This window comes from Leopardus geoffroyi, chromosome B1, assembly GCF_018350155.1.
Source record: "Leopardus geoffroyi isolate Oge1 chromosome B1, O.geoffroyi_Oge1_pat1.0, whole genome shotgun sequence".
In the NCBI taxonomy this organism is placed as follows: domain Eukaryota; kingdom Metazoa; phylum Chordata; class Mammalia; order Carnivora; family Felidae; genus Leopardus; species Leopardus geoffroyi.
In genome coordinates this window covers 158,921,952-158,937,880 of record NC_059327.1, presented here as the reverse complement: position 1 = coordinate 158,937,880, position 15,929 = coordinate 158,921,952, and the positions used below count along the sequence as shown (strand labels likewise).

At 36.7% G+C, this 15,929-nt stretch overlaps 1 long non-coding RNA gene across 1 annotated transcript; it reads right to left on the bottom strand.

The window, feature by feature from the left end:
- Positions 1–9,063: 9,063 nt before the first annotated feature.
- LOC123583480 lies at positions 9,064–15,857 on the bottom strand. The gene is made up of 2 exons (XR_006704887.1): positions 15,739–15,857; positions 9,064–9,315 (listed from the first exon to the last, which is right to left on the bottom strand). It is a non-coding gene; the product is annotated as an uncharacterized LOC123583480 (long non-coding RNA).
- Between the last annotated feature and the right edge of the window lie 72 nt (positions 15,858–15,929).

Sequence of the window (15,929 nt, the reverse complement as noted above, 5' to 3'; positions counted from 1 at the left end):
TTTGACTTCTAAGGGAAACTGTATATAATTTCATTCATATTTCATTCTGTTCACTGGTCCATCTATTCATTTCTTTTTTTTCTTTCCTTTTTCTTTTTTTATTCTTGGAGACAAGAGAAAGCATTTATTTTTTATTTCTGTTTTTATACAAAAGTTTTTAAAAATTTTTTACTGTAGTTTTAATTTTTTAGTAAGTTTTTTTATTTTATGTTTTTCTATTTTACCTTCTTCAATTCAGTTTATTCTATTTATTGCATACATTTAAAAAAATTTTAAATGGTTTCTTAATTTTTTTTTTCTCTATTCAATCAAACTTCTTTCAACAAGCAGACCAAAATATACCTAGGAACTAGCTTCCTTTATTTGATTTTTTTGTGTTGTTTTTAATTTGTTTACTTTGTATTTTTTATTTTATTAATTATTTTTCTTTCTCCAAAATGACAAAATGAAGGAATTCACCCCAAAAGAAAGAACAGAAAGAAATGACAGCCAACGACTTAATCAACACAGATATTAGCAAGATGTCTGGACTAGAATTTAGAATAATGAAAATAAGAATGCTTGCTGGAGTTGGAAAAAGCTTAGAATTCCTTTATGTGGATATAAAAGAAGGAAAATCTAGTCAGGACAAAATTAAAAACACTGTAACTGAGATGCATCTCAAATGGATGCCATGGCAGCAAGGATGGATGAAGCAGCACAGAAAATCAGCGATATAGAAGATGGAATTATGGAGAATAATGCAGAAAAAAAGAGGGAAACTAAGGGAAAAAAGCACAATATAAGAATTAGAGAACTCAGTGACTCACTAAAAAGAAATAACATCTGAATCTTAGGAGTCCCAGAAGACGAAGAGAGAGAAAAAGGGGTAGAAGGTTTATGTGTGCAAATCATAGCAGAAAACTTTCCTAACCTGGGGAAAGACACAGACCTCAATATCCAAGAAGCACAGAGAACTCTCACTGGATAAAAGAAACCAAAACAAACAAAACAAAACCACCGTCAACAAGGAATATAGTAGTCAAATTCACAAAATCCACAGACAAGGAGAGAATTATGAAAGCAGCAAGGCAAAAAAAAAAGTCCTTGGCCTATAAGAGAAGACAGGTCAAGTGCACAGCAGACCTATCCACAGAAACTTTGCAGGCCAGAAAGGCGTGGCAGGATATATTCAATGTACTGAATCAGAAAAATATGCAGCCAAGAATTCTTTATCCAGTAAGGCTGTCATTCAAAATAGAAGGAGATATAAAGAGTTTCCCAGACAAACAAAAAGTAAAGGAGTTCATGACCACTAAACCAGCAATGCAAGAAATTTTAAGGGGGCGGGCTCCCTCAGGGGAGAAAAGATGAAACAAAACAAAAAAGACCAAAAGCAACAAAGAGTAGAAAGGACCAGAGAACACCACCAGAAACTCCAACTCTACAGGCAACAAAATGGCAATAAATTAATATATTTCAGTACTCACTCTAAATGTCAATGGACTAGAAACTCCAACCAAAATAAATAGGGTAACATAATGGATAAGAAAACAAGATCCATCTATATGCTGTTTGCAAGAGACCCATTTTAGACTTAAAGACACCTTCAGATTGAAAATAAGGGGATGGAGAACCATCTATCATGCTAATGGTTGCCAAAAGAAAGCTGGAGTAGCCATACTTACATCAGACAATCTAGATTTAAAATAAAGACTGTAACAGGAGATGAAGAAGGACATTATGTCATAATTAAGGGGTCTATCCAACAAGATTAAACAATTATAAACATTTATGCCCCCAATATGATAGAACCCGAATATATAAATCAATTAATCATAAACATAAAGAAACTCATTGATAATAATACCATAATAGTAGGGGACTTCAACACCCCACTTACAACAATTGACAGATCATCTAAACAGAAAATCAGTAAGGAAACAATGGCTTTGAATGACACAATGGACCAGACGGACCTAACAGATTTATTCAGAACATTTCATCCTGAAAGGAGCAGAATACACATTCATCTTGAGTGCACATGTAGCATTCTCCAGAATATATCACATACTGGGATACAAATGAGACCTCAACTAGTTCAAAAAGATCAAGATCATGCTGTGCATATTTGAGACCACGACACTATGTAATTTGAAATCAACCACAAGAAAAAATTTGGAAAGACCATGAATACTTGGAGATTAAAGAACATTCTACTAAAGAGTGAATGGGTTAACCAAGAAATTAAAGAGGAAGTTAGAAAATACATGGAAGTCAATGAAAATGATAACACCAAAACCCCAAACCTCTGGGGTGTAGCAAAGACCATCATAAAAGGGAAGTATATAGCAATCCAGGCCTTCCTAAAGAAGGAAGAAAGGTCTCAGATACACAGCCTAACCTTACACCTTAAAGAGCTGGACAAAGAACAGAAAATAAAACCCCAAACAAGCAGAAGATGGGAAATAATAAAGATTAGAGCAGAAATCAATGCTATAGGAACCAAAAAACAAAAAACAAAACAAAACAAAAAAACAAACAACCCCCCCCCAAAAAAAATTCAAAAAAACAAAACAGTAGAACAGATCAATGAATCCAGGAGCTGGTTCTTTGAAGGAATTAACAAAATTGATAATCCCCTAGCCAATTTGATCAAAAAGAAAAAGGTAAGGACCCAAATAAATAAAATTAAGAATGAAAGAGGAAAGATCACAACCAACACTGCAGAAATAAGAATAATAATAAGAGAATATTATGAGCAATTATATACCAATAGATTGGGCAATGTGGAAGAAATAGACAAACTCCTAGAAACATATAAATTACCAAAACTGACACGGGAAGCAATAGAAAATTTGAACAGACCCATCACCAGTAAAGAAATTGAATTAGTAATCAAAAATCTTCTGAAAAGAAAAAAAAAAAAAGAGTCCATGGCTGGATGGCTTTCCAGGGGGAATTCTACCAAACATTTAAAGAAGAGTTAACAGTATTCTTTTGAAGCTGTTCCAAAAATAGAAATGGAAGGAGAACTTCTAAACTCATTCAACCAGGACAGCATTACCTTGATTCCAGACAAAGACCCCCTAAAAAGAAGTGTAGACCAATTTCCCTGATGATCATGGATGCAAAAATTCTCAACAAATTATTAGACAAATGGTTCCAACAATACATTAAAAGAATTATTCACCATGACCAAGTGGGATTTATACCTGTGATGCAGGGCTGGTTCAATATCTGCAAATCAGTCAGTGTGATACATCACATTAATAAAAGAAAGAACAAGAACCACATGATTGTCTCAATAGATACAGAGAAAGCATTTGACAAAATACAGCATCCCTTTTTGATAAAAACCCTCAAGAAAGAAGGGATAGAGGGACATACCTTAAGATCATAAAGACCATATACAAAACTCCAACTGGTAGTATCATCTTCAATGTGGAAAAACTGAGAGCTTTCCTCCTAAGGTCAGGAACACGACAGGGTTGTCTACTCTCACCACTGTTACTCAACATAGAATTAGAAGTCCTAAGCACAGCAATCAGCCAACACAAAGAAAAAAAGTCATCCAGATTGGCAAGGAGGAAGTCAAACTTTCACACTTCACAGATGACATGATACTCTACATAGAAAACCCGAGGATTCCACCGAAAAACTGCTAGAACTGATCCATGAATTTAGCAAAGTCACAAGATATAAAGTCAATGAACAGAAATCGCTTGCATTTCTACACACCAATAATGAAGCAGCAGAAATAGAAGTCAAGGAATCAATCCCATTTACAATTGCACAAAAAGCCATAAAATACCTAGGCATAAACCTAACCAAAGAGGTGAAAAATGTATACACTGAAAACTATAGAAAGCTTATGAAAAAAGTTGAAGAAGACACACAAAAAAATGGAAAACTATACCATGCTTCTAGACTGGAAGAACAAATATTGTTAAAATGTTGTTACTACTCAAAGCAATCTATATATTCAATGCAATCCCTATCAAAATAACACGAACATTCTTCACAGATCTAGAGCAAACACTCCTAAAATTTGTATGGAACCAGAAAAGACCCCAAATAGCCAAAGCAATCCTGAAAAAGAAAACCAAGGCTGGAGGCAGCACAATTCCGGACTTCAAGATGTATGACAAAGCTGTAATCATCAAGACAGTATGGTACTGGCACAAAAACAGACACATAAATCAATGGAACAGTGTAGAGAACCCAGAAATGGACCCATACACGTATGGCCAACTACTCTTTGACAAAGCAGGAAAGAATATCCAATGGAATAAAGACAGTCTCTTCAGCAAATGGTGCTGGGAAAACTGGACAGCAGCATGCAGAAAAACGAACCTGGACCACTTTCTTACATCATTCACAAAAATAAACTCAAAATGGATGAAAGATCTAAATGTAAGATAGGAAGCCATCAACATCCTAGATGAGAAAGCAGGCAGAAACCTCTTTGACCTCAGCCACAGCAACTTCTTACTCAACATGTCTCTGGAGGCAAGGGAAGCAAAAGCAAAAATGAATTTTGGGACCTCATCAAGATAAAAAAGCTTCTGCATGGTGAAGGAAACAATCAGCAAAATTAAAAGACAACTGACGAATGGGAGAAAATATTTGCAAATGACATATTGGATAATGGGTTGGTATCCAAAATCTATAAAAAACTTATCAAACTCAACACCCAAAAAGCAAATAATCCAGTGAAGAAATGGGCAAAAGACATGAATGGACACTTTTACAAAGAAGACATCCAGATGGCTAACAAAACCATGAAAAAATTCTCAACATCACTCATCATCAGGGAAATATAAATCTAAACCACCATGAGATACCACCTCACACCTGTCAGAATGGCTACAGTTAACCACTCAGGCAACAACAGATGTTGGCAAGGATGTGGAGAAAGAGGACTCCCTTTGCACTGCTAGTGGGAATGCAAACTGGTGCATCCACTATGGGAAATGGTATGGAGGTTCCTCAAAAAATTAAAAATAGAACTACCCTACGACCCAGCAATGGCACTGCTATGTGTTTATCTAAAGGGTACTGGTGTGATGTTTCAAAAGCACAGATGCACCCCATGTTTATAGCAGCTCTGTCAACAATAGCCAAAGTATGGAAAGAGCCCAAATGTCCATCGACAGATGAATGGATAAAGAAGATGTGGTATTAATATACAATGGAGTATTACTCGGCAATCAAAAAGAAAGACATCTTGCCACTTACAACAATGTGGATGGAACTAGAGGGTATTATGCTAAGTGAAATAAGTCAGTCAGAGAAAGACAAATATCATATGTGGAATTTAAGATACAAAACATGTGAACATAAGGGAAGGGAGCACAAATAATGCAACAACAGACAGGGGGACAAAACATAAGAGATTCTTAAATATAGAGAACAAACTGAGTGTTACTGGAGGGATTGTGGGTTGGGGGATAGGCTAAATGGTCATTAAGGAAGACACTTATTGGGATGAGCACTAGGTGTTATAGTAGGGGATGAATCACTGGATTCTACTCCTGAAATCATTAATGTACTATATGCTAACTAAATTGGATATAAATTAAAAAAATAAATGAATTAACTAAAAAACAAGTGAATGGGTAAATAGTGTACACCCATACCATGGAATAATATTCAGAAATAAAAAGGAACAGCTTGGATGGATATCAAGCATGTTATGTTGAGTACAAAAGGCCAATCACAAAAGTCACATAATGTGCAATTCCAGTATGTAATATTCTTATTTATTTATTTATTTATTTATTTTTTAGTTTTTGAGGGAAGAGGTGGAGAGAGAGCATTAGTGGGGGAAGGGCAGAGAGTAAGGGGGACAGATGATCCAAAGTGGGCTCTGCTCTGACAGGCTGACAGCAGCAAACCCGAACTCAATGAAGTGTTCAAACTCATGAACTGTGAGATCATGAATGACCTGAGCCGAAGTTGGATGCTCACCTGTCTGAGCCATCCAGTCGTCCCCTATTATATAATATTCTAGATATGACTATAAACATATATATAGACAGGGATGTAGATATATTAATCAACTAGTGGTTACCAAGGGTTAAGGATCAGAGGGATGAGTGTGACTGTAAGTGGGTAGTATAAGGGAAATCTTTGTGGTTCTATATCTTAGTTGAGGTAGTGGTTACAGAAATCTACCCATGTGATCAAATGGCTTAGAACTATTAAGACACTTTGTCATAATGTGACTTTCCTGGTTTTGATATTGTTCTATAGTTATGTAAAATGTAAGCCTCAGGGGAAACTGGGTGAAGGATACATGGGACCTCTCTGTACCTGTTTTTTTGTCACTCTATAATTATTTCAAAATGAAAAGGTAAAGAATGTATAATTACAGACATATTAGCATTCAGCTGAGACTTTCTTTCTAAAATAACTAGAATGATGAGAATCTTTGAATAATCACTAGAATGTATTGAGAAAAATCTTCTATAATATTCGATGTAGGGAACAAATATTGATTTGTTTATATAAAATACTTTCTACTTTCTAGAATCTATCCCATGTAGATGAGGTTGCAATGATGTAAATTATTCAGTTTTATTTTTTGTTTTAAATAAAAAGTCACTGCTGGTGTGATAGGTTGGTGCTAAACAAAAGGTTAAAATATAATAAAACCACAAAAGGAAATTTATATTTACAAAGTTTTGATTATTTATTGAAATTAACCTTCTTGTTCTTTACTGAGTTTTTTAAAAACATTATTTTTATCCTTTTTTCCTTTCTAAAGGGACATCCCTGTCCCTTTTTAGAAATAACATGTTGGACCAAAGGCTCATATGAAAATAGGAAATGTCTTTATTCACAGTATGTTTCCATACTGGATTTCTTCCTGTTTTAAATTCTCAACAATTCTGATGTTCTCAGCAATATGACATTTATATATTAGATCTGTGATGATCGTTATGACAGCCATCGCATGAACCGCTTTCTTGAACTCCTAGCAGTAAAAAAAGCTGAAATCTTTCCATGAAAGTCTTTGTTCTCATAAAATGTCCTACCACTGATTTTCTTTTATCTTTTCCATCAAGTGTGTGATTTTGAAGCACTCTTGTATTTTATTATATTGCTTTGACTAAGTTTCCCCTCTTGATGTATTTCTTTAATGGTTTTTTTAAAACTAAAAGTACACATACACACTCACACACACACAAATTACATAAAATACTGTCAAGTGTGTCTTGAGTGGCAAAGGAAGAGAATGGAGGAAGGAGGTGCTAATTCTCCATCTTTTCTAGTCTTCATTCCATGTTCTGATAGCAGATATGATATAAAAACAAAAGCTTGCTCTGACATAGTGTGGGGAATTATGGCATCCTTTCTTTATTAATGCTGAGTGAGCATTGGAAAATTGTAAATATGCCTTGCTTAGCACTGTGACAAACATCAGACCTTTAAGAATATGTATTATTCATTTTCATTACTTGTTCAAGCCTTGCTGATGGACATAGGAAAATATGGAATTCACCTTTCCATGGTCTTTTGTGGTAAAAACTTTTTTTTGTATACATTTGCTGAATAGTTTATGTGTTTTCAAAAGGCAGATGCTTCAAAATGATTGAAGTTTAAATGATAATAATAAAGGGCTATTACTTTTAATCTTTCTGGGATCTGAGATCACTGAATGTTTGGCTTGTTCAGTGGTTCTTGCGTTACTGGGAGGAAGGACTTTGTACTAGTCAGGGTTTTCTAGAGAGTTGAACCAATATTCATTATATGAAATTGGCTCACACAATTAGGGAGGCTGAAAAGTCCAGATCCAAGAGAGCCAGTGGTATAGCTCTGAGTCTGAAGGCCTGAAAACCAGGAGAGCTGGTGGTGTAAATTCCAGTCAAGTTCAAGTCCAAATGCAGAAGACCTATGTCCTGCCTCAAAGTCAGTCAGACAGAGAGGAAAAAAAAATCTTACTCATCCTTTTATTCTATTCAGGCCTGGACTGAACGAGGCCCATCCACCTTGATCAGAGCAATCTGCTTTTCTCAATCTACAGATTCAAGTGTTAATCTCATTCAGAAGCACTCTCACAGACACACTCAGCAATAAAGTTTAACCAAATACCTAGGCACCTCATGGCCCAGTGAAGTTGACCCATAAAATTAACCATTACAGACTTATTCTACAATGGTCACCGGATATAGTTTTTGCTACAAATGGAATATAGAAGATGGTAGAAAGGAGAGGGAATCAAAATTACTGTAGTTTCTTTTTATTGAAGGACTCCAGACAGCTGTCTTTCTGTTGTTTTTTTTCCCCACCAGTTTTATGTCCACCAAAGTACGGAAAGAACTGTACTTTCTTCTAAAAGTGACTCAGAGAAAAATGAGTGTGCTACAGTATAGTATGTGCTCCTTTTTACCCAATTTCATTTTTCTGATACCACTGAATCAGATTTCCATTTCTCCACTTAGCCTCCGTATAAATACAGGTCACCATGGTACCCAGTAGCTTTAGACAATCCATAGATAACTATAGACACATCAGAAAGTAATAGAAGCTGTTTCTGTATTATTAAATTAGAGTCATAGTGGTAATTTCCTTACTAACGTATTAGTGTAAAAATAGTATCAGAGAAGAGGTAATGGCCTGTCTTTCTCCTCTAATAAGCAACAATATGAAACTGCTTTTCCACATAACAAGTTGTATTCATTTAATATTTACTTGTGTCACTTATTCAACACACTTTAATGAAATGCTGGCTAAATTGAAGATACTGCAAAGCACTGTAGTAAACATAATGTATACAAACATAAAGATAAATAAGATATTTTTTGTCTTAAGAGTTAGCAGGATAGAAATGCAAGAAAACAGCTAGCAGTAGGATTTAACACTGAAATATCAGGGCATCCTATCCAGTGTGAAGAATGAGATGATGGGCAGAAGTTTTGGATAATTCTTAGAAGTCTAGGCAAGCAACTCTAAGAAGATCTGAAAATGGCAATAGGGCTTTGGTCATCGTTATTTGAACCAGGAAAAAAAAATGTCCCGTCCTTGAGACTAAAGAAAGCAAAGAGGACAATAAAGAAATAGACCAATTACCAGAAGTAGAATTTCTGAACAGAACTTTATTTAGAAGAATTGAAGTACATGCTGTGGGAAGTCAGACATTTGGAGTTAGGTCAGAGTCCATTCAGCAGAAATACAGCACTTTGTTGGGGCCCCATTAATAGCAAGGGCAGTCTGATGCTTGGTAAAAAATGCTGTTGGTATAAAGGTCCTTAAAGATTATCCACTTTAGTTCATATTTGGTGTTGGCTTTTGAATGCCCTGAGTCTTCTGGGGGAAATTTAATTTCAGCTATGGAAAAGACAAAATGCAAAGGGAAAATTTGAGCAAGGGTCTTAACAGAAGTTGGAATCCCTAGCCTCCTCAAGCTGAACTTCTGTATTTCCCCTATCGTAGATTGGCTTCAGTGGTAAAGGAAAAGGAGTTTAGGCTTTATAGTTGAAGGAGCTAGGATTAGCACTTTTTGTTACTAAATGAGTGCTGTTGTATGAATCATTTGAGCTTCTTATCATTAGTTCTCTCATATTTAATGTGTACATAGTAGGTCATTTGCATTGATGGTTTTAATTTTCATTCTTCTCATTGTGGGTACAACATTCTGCCCCACTTCTTGACTCTGGAAATAACTACATGATTTGATTTGACCAATGGTGTATTATTTCCAAATATGATGCATGTAGAGTATCTCAGTTATCTATTGCTGTATAAGAAACCACCCCCAAACATAGTGACTTAAGGCAAAAATCATTTTATTTTAGTTCCATCAGTCAACAATTTGGGCTTAGTTCTGCAGGGTGATTTTCTGCTGGTCTTTCCTGGGGTGGCTTGATTTAGGGGCTGGTTTTCATTGGAGTTATCAGCTAGGTGACTGATCTCTGCTCTATGTAGTTTTATCATCCTCAAGCAGGCTGTACAGTTTCCTTATGTGGTAACAAGACTTTCTAAGAAAATATAGGAGAAGCTGGACGTCTCTTCAAGCCTCAAGTCAGAAGTTGAGCAATGTCACATTGACACATTCCAACAGTCAAAACAAGTCACAAGACCACCCCAGATTCAAGAGGTGGGTAAAGAGACACACTGCAAAAAAGAGTGTATAAAAGGAGAGGAGGAATCATTGTGGCCTTCTTTGTAGGCAATTGAACATAAAAAAGCATAAAAAGCACTTGCATATTGAGACTTGCTTATCTGCTCTCAAACCCCCCAGCTCTCTCTGGAGGATGAGATATATGGATTTGAGCTACACCACCCACCATCCTTCTTCGGCCAGACCAGTCTTCATCAGCTAACCCCCAGATGTGAGTGAGCCCGATCAAGTTCAACAGCAGGCATACCTTGTTTTATTGCTTTGCTTTATTATGCTTCCTACATAGTGCGTTTGTACAAATTTGTGACAAACCTACACCATGTTTCCAACAGCATTTGCTCTCTGTGTCACATTTTTGTGATTCTCAAAATATTTAAAACTTTGTCAGTATTATTATTTTGTTGTAGTGACCTGTGATCAGTGATCTTTGATATGTCTTTAATTTTTTTTAACGTTTATTTATTTTTGAGAAAGAGAGAGAGAACATGAGCAGCGGAGGGGCAGAGAGAGAGGGAGACACAGAATCTGAAGGAGGCTCCAGGCTCTGAGCTGTCAGTACAGAACACAATGTGGGGCTTGAACCCATGAACTATGAGATCATGACCTGAGCCAAGTTGGACGCTTAACTGACTGAGCCATCCAGGCAACCCTTTGATATTTCTATTGTAATTGTTTTGGATGACCTCAAACTGCAGCCACATAAGATGGAAAACTTAATCAATAAATGTTGCATGTGTTCTGACTGCTCTACCAATAAGCCATTCCCCCATCTCTTTTCTTCTCCTTAGGCTCCCTGTTTTCTGAGTTATTACAACAATCTTGAAATTAGGACAGCTAATAGCCTTACAGTGGCCTCTGAGTGTTCAAGTGAAAGGAAGAGTCACATGTCTTCCACTAGAAATCAAAAGCTAGAAATGATTAAGCTTAATGAGAAAGGCATCTGGAAGGCCAAGACAGGCCTAAAGCTAGACTTCTTGTGCCAAACAGCCAAGCTGTGAATGCAAAAGAAAAGTTCTTAAAGGAAATGAAAAGTGCTACTCCAGTGAACACACAAATGATAAGAAAGTGAATCAGCCTTATTGCTGATGTGGAGAAAGTGTGATCAGGATAGAGGATCCAACTAGCCACAACATTCCCTTAAGCCAAAAAACCTAATCCAGAGGAGGGCTCTAACTCCCTTTAATTTTGTGAAGGCTGAGAGAGGTGAAGAAACTGCAAAAGAAAAGTTGGAAGCTAGCAGAGGCTGCTCCATAAGATTTAGGGGAAGAAGCCATCTCCCTCACATAAAAGTGCAAAGTGAGCAGCAAGTGCTGATACAGGAGCTGCAGCAAGTTACTGTTGAGGAACATCATCAAAAAGACATGACCATCCATTGACCTGTGAGCTGGACTCTGGCCCTTGGAGGCTTCTTATCCCTTCCCCTGTCCTTGGAATGTGAGTTCTTCTTGCCTTTTTAGCTCCCAGAGGCTGCTCTAAGGATATAACCTTTAGATAATGATGTGGTGTTGAGAACAGCTGCACAGAATACATGACTGAACCCGGCTAAGGCCTTTTTGTAAACTTTTAAGATTTGGCAGGCAGGTGCAGGGATCCATTCATTTTGCTGCTGACCAAGACAAGCCTCATATGTAAGTTCTGTTTGCTTTTTAAAACTTCTCCCATCCCCACCAATCTAGAGTGGCTCCCTCTTTCTTTGGTCTCTCCTTGCCTCCTGAGTATGGGGGCCAGTTCCAGATTACCCCTGGGAAGCTCCTGAGAGGGTTGTAAACCAACAGCAATCCAGAAGATCTAATGAAGGTGGCTATGTTAAATAACAGATTTTCAATTGTGGATGAAACAACCTTCTATTGGAAGAAGATGTCATCTGGAACGTCCATAGCTAGAGAAAAGAAGTCAATACTTGGCTTCAAAGTTTCAAAGGACAGACTGACTCTCTTGTTAGGGGCTAATGCAGCTGGTGACTTTAAGTTGAAGTCAATGCTCATTGGCCATTCTGAAAATTCTAAGGCCCTTAAGAATTATGCTAAATCTCCTCTGTGCCCTAGAAATGGGAAAACAAAGCTTACAAGACAACACACGTATGCAACATTGTTTACCAAATATTTTGAGACCCACTAGCTCAGAAAAAAAAGATTCCTTTAAAAATAAGACTGTTCACTGACAATGCACCTGGTCACCCAAGATCTCTGATGGAGATGTACAATGAAATTATTGTTTTTATGTCTGATAATGTAACATCCATTCTGCAGCCCATGGATCAAGGAGTCATTTCAACTTTCAAGTTATGTTTTTAAGAAATACATTTCATAAATTATAGCTGCCATATGTAGCGATTTCCTGATGAATCTTGTGAAAGTAAATTGAAAATCTTCTGGAAAAGATTCACTATATTAGATGCTATTAAGAACAGGTCAAAATATCAATATTAACAGGAATTTGGAAGAAGTTGAGTCCAACCCTCATGGAGGACTTTAGGGGTTCAGGTTTTCAGTAGAAGAAGTAACTTCAGATATGGTGGAAATAACAAGAGAACTAGAATTAGAAGTGGAGCTTGAAGATATAAATTGAACTACTGCAATCTCATATTAAAACTTTAACAGATGAGGAGTTGCTTCTTCTGGATGAGCAAATAATGTGATTTCTTGAGATGGAAACCTATTGAAATGACCACAAAGGATTTAGGATATTCTGTAACTCAGTTGATAAAGCAGCAGCAGGGTTTGAAAGAATTGACTCCAGGTTTTAAAGAAGTTCTACTTTGGGTAAAATACTATTAGCAGCATCATGTGCTACAGAGAAATCTTTCATGAAAGGAAGAGTCAACTGATGCATCAAACTTCATTATTGTTTTATTTTGAGAAGTTGTCACAGCCATCTCAACCTTCAGGAACCGCCACCCTGATGTCAGCAGCCGCCATCATTGAGGCAAAACCCTCCACAAGCAAAATTATTTCTACCCGCTGAAAGCTCAGATGATGGTTAGAAATTTTTTACCAACCAAATACCTTTTAATTAAGATATTTGGTTGCTAAAAAAATTGTTAAAAAAAAAAAAAACAATGTACAGGGGAGCCTGGGTGGCTTAGTCAGTTAAGCTTCTGACTTTGGCTAGGTCATAATCTCTCAGTTTATAGGTTTGAGCCCTATGTCGGGTTCTGTACTGACAGCTCAGAGCCTGGAGCCTGCTTCAAATTCTGTGTCTCCCTCTCTCTACCTCTCCCCCTCTCATGTTCTGTCTCTCTCTCTCTCTTAAAAATAAATAAACATTAAAAAATTAAAAAAAAAACCAATGTACATTTTTTAGAGATATGCTACTGCATACTTAATAGACTACAATATAGTATAAACATAACTTTTATATGCACTGGGAAATCAAAAAGTTCATTTTTCTCACTTTTTGAACTCAGTGAATATCTCAAAATTACCCAATTGACCTCAAGATTCATGAGCAATAAGAAATAGTTTTAAGCCACTGAGTTTTCTGTTATTTTGCTATACATCATTATAGTGCCTATAAATAACTTATACAGGGTATGATAAAATAGATTCTCAGAGGAGTTTTTGTGTATGGGTAGGGATGTGTATGTGTGTAATTGGTGTGATAAGGGATCAGTGTTGTGCCCTGGCACACTAGATGGTAAATCAGTATTCACTGAATGCGCAGATTCTCATGCTAATGAAAAGTTTATTGAAGAATCTATGGCCATAGAATCTCATGTGAACCCTTGTTCTGGATAATTGTAGATAACATTTTGTTTCTCGAAAGTGAGTTTTCTTTTGTGAATTAAGTGTGTATTTGAGCTAAGACCAGTTCTTATTTTTTTAATGTTGATTTGGGGAGGAGCTGAGAGAGAAGGAGAGAGAGAATCCCAAGCAGGCTCCATGCTATCAGTGCAGAAGCAGATGTGGGACTCCATCTCACAAACTGTGAGACCGTGACCTGAGCCAAAGTCAAGAGTCAGAGGCTTAACCCACTGAACCACCCCTGCATCCCCAGTAATTCTTATTTTTGAACCCATCAGTGGTTTTTCTTTGGGGAAGGCAGACAAGTAGCGCCCTTTAAGAAGCTGCTCTGACCTAGAACAAATCTACTCAATGTCATGAAAGCTTTATTTTAAATGATGAGAAAAAATGGATTGAAAAATGATTTCTGCCCATTTTTATCACTTTTCTGACTATAGCTGGCTCTTGAACTGCATGGGTCCACTTTGTGAGAAATGAGCCCACTGACCGAATGAAAGGAGGGATGGTGGAGACTCAGAGCACAGTGAAGTCAAGCTTTAATCAACCTTCTTGCAAGAGAAGGTGTCTGATGGACAGGCACAGGTAGGCTGGTTCCAGCAGGCAATTTACCTTCTAGTGTGCAACTTCCTTGACTGATTTCTCATTGGCTGAATACTACAGAGGTTACACTTTACTCGGAAGTTGCCTATGCCCATGTAAAGCAAAAAAGTAGTCTGATTGGAACAAATGTACATTCCTTGAGGTGACGCAGAGACTTCAGTTATTTGGTGAATGCTCATTGCAAAACCCATGAAAAATAAGCCCGTGAAATGGAGAGGGCAAGAACCAGGAAGTGAAGTGTCTAAGGGTTTGGGACTCCATTGTTGGGGGGACAGGCTTTGTACATATTTCCAATAGGTTGTAAACCTATTCTTAACTAGATAGCACAACTTTTATTTGGTATTTCTGAAAATGAATCATCTCACTTACTTCTCACAACTTACAACCAGATTTTTTTCTGATAAATACAAGACTGCAAATGTATTTTCTCTTCCTTATGATTTTTTCAATAACATTTTCTTTTCTATGGTTTACTTTAAGAATACAGTATATAATTTGTATACAAAATATGTGTTGACTTTCATGCTATTGGTAAGGCTTCTGGTTAATGTAGGCTATTAGTAGTTAAGTTTTTTGGGGAGTCCAAAGTTATACATGGATTTTTTACTGTGCAGGATTTTGGTGCCTCTATTCTCTCCCTATATTGTTCAAGGGTCAACTGTAATGCACAAATCTCTGGTTGATCTGCAGCAGTTACTACTACATTTTAGAGCAAGGCATTTTTCCCTTGGAAACTTTATGTGAAGGGAGCTAGAATTTTACAATACAAGTAGAATATATCAAGCACCCTCTTTAGTGAGAGACTGCTCCCAAATGGTACATAAAGGAACAGAATTTACTTTTGTTGGGTCGAATTCTAACTGATGTGTTTGCACAAAGAATTTGTCTCGAAGGCAGTCTTTAAGCCTAAGTGAGCACAATTTTATCATGTTTTAAAGCATTATATGTTTAGGTATTGTTTTTTCAAATCTTTTATGTTTTCAACACTTAGTTTGTGGGGGAAAAAAGAAAAGAGATACAGAGAGAAAATCTTGGTAAGCTGAAAAAATTTTAATGCAAAATAATTGAAAGGTCTCATTTTGAAGGCTTGTGGTTGTTCTGATCCTGTTATTATAATACCTGGTGTTTGCTTACAATTCTGTAATTTTTATGAAGAGAAAGAGAGAAGAGAAGGAAGGAAGGTAGGAAGGAAGGGGGGAAGGAGGGAAAGAGGACAGGAAGGAAGGAAGGGGGAAAACGGAGAAAGAGAAAACACTTTTTCCCTTATTCAGCCAGGTATTTAATCACCTCTGAATGGTATTTCAAGTGTTTCCTCTTTTTCAGAACAGGATGCGACTATTAGCCTTAAGTTATGTTGCAGAGGTATATCTTTGGGCAGGAGAAGATACCACTGAATAGGGGTGGGATGGGACTTTTGGCATTTCTTTTTTTTTTTTTCAACGTTTATTTATTTTTGGGACAGAGAGAGACAGAGCATG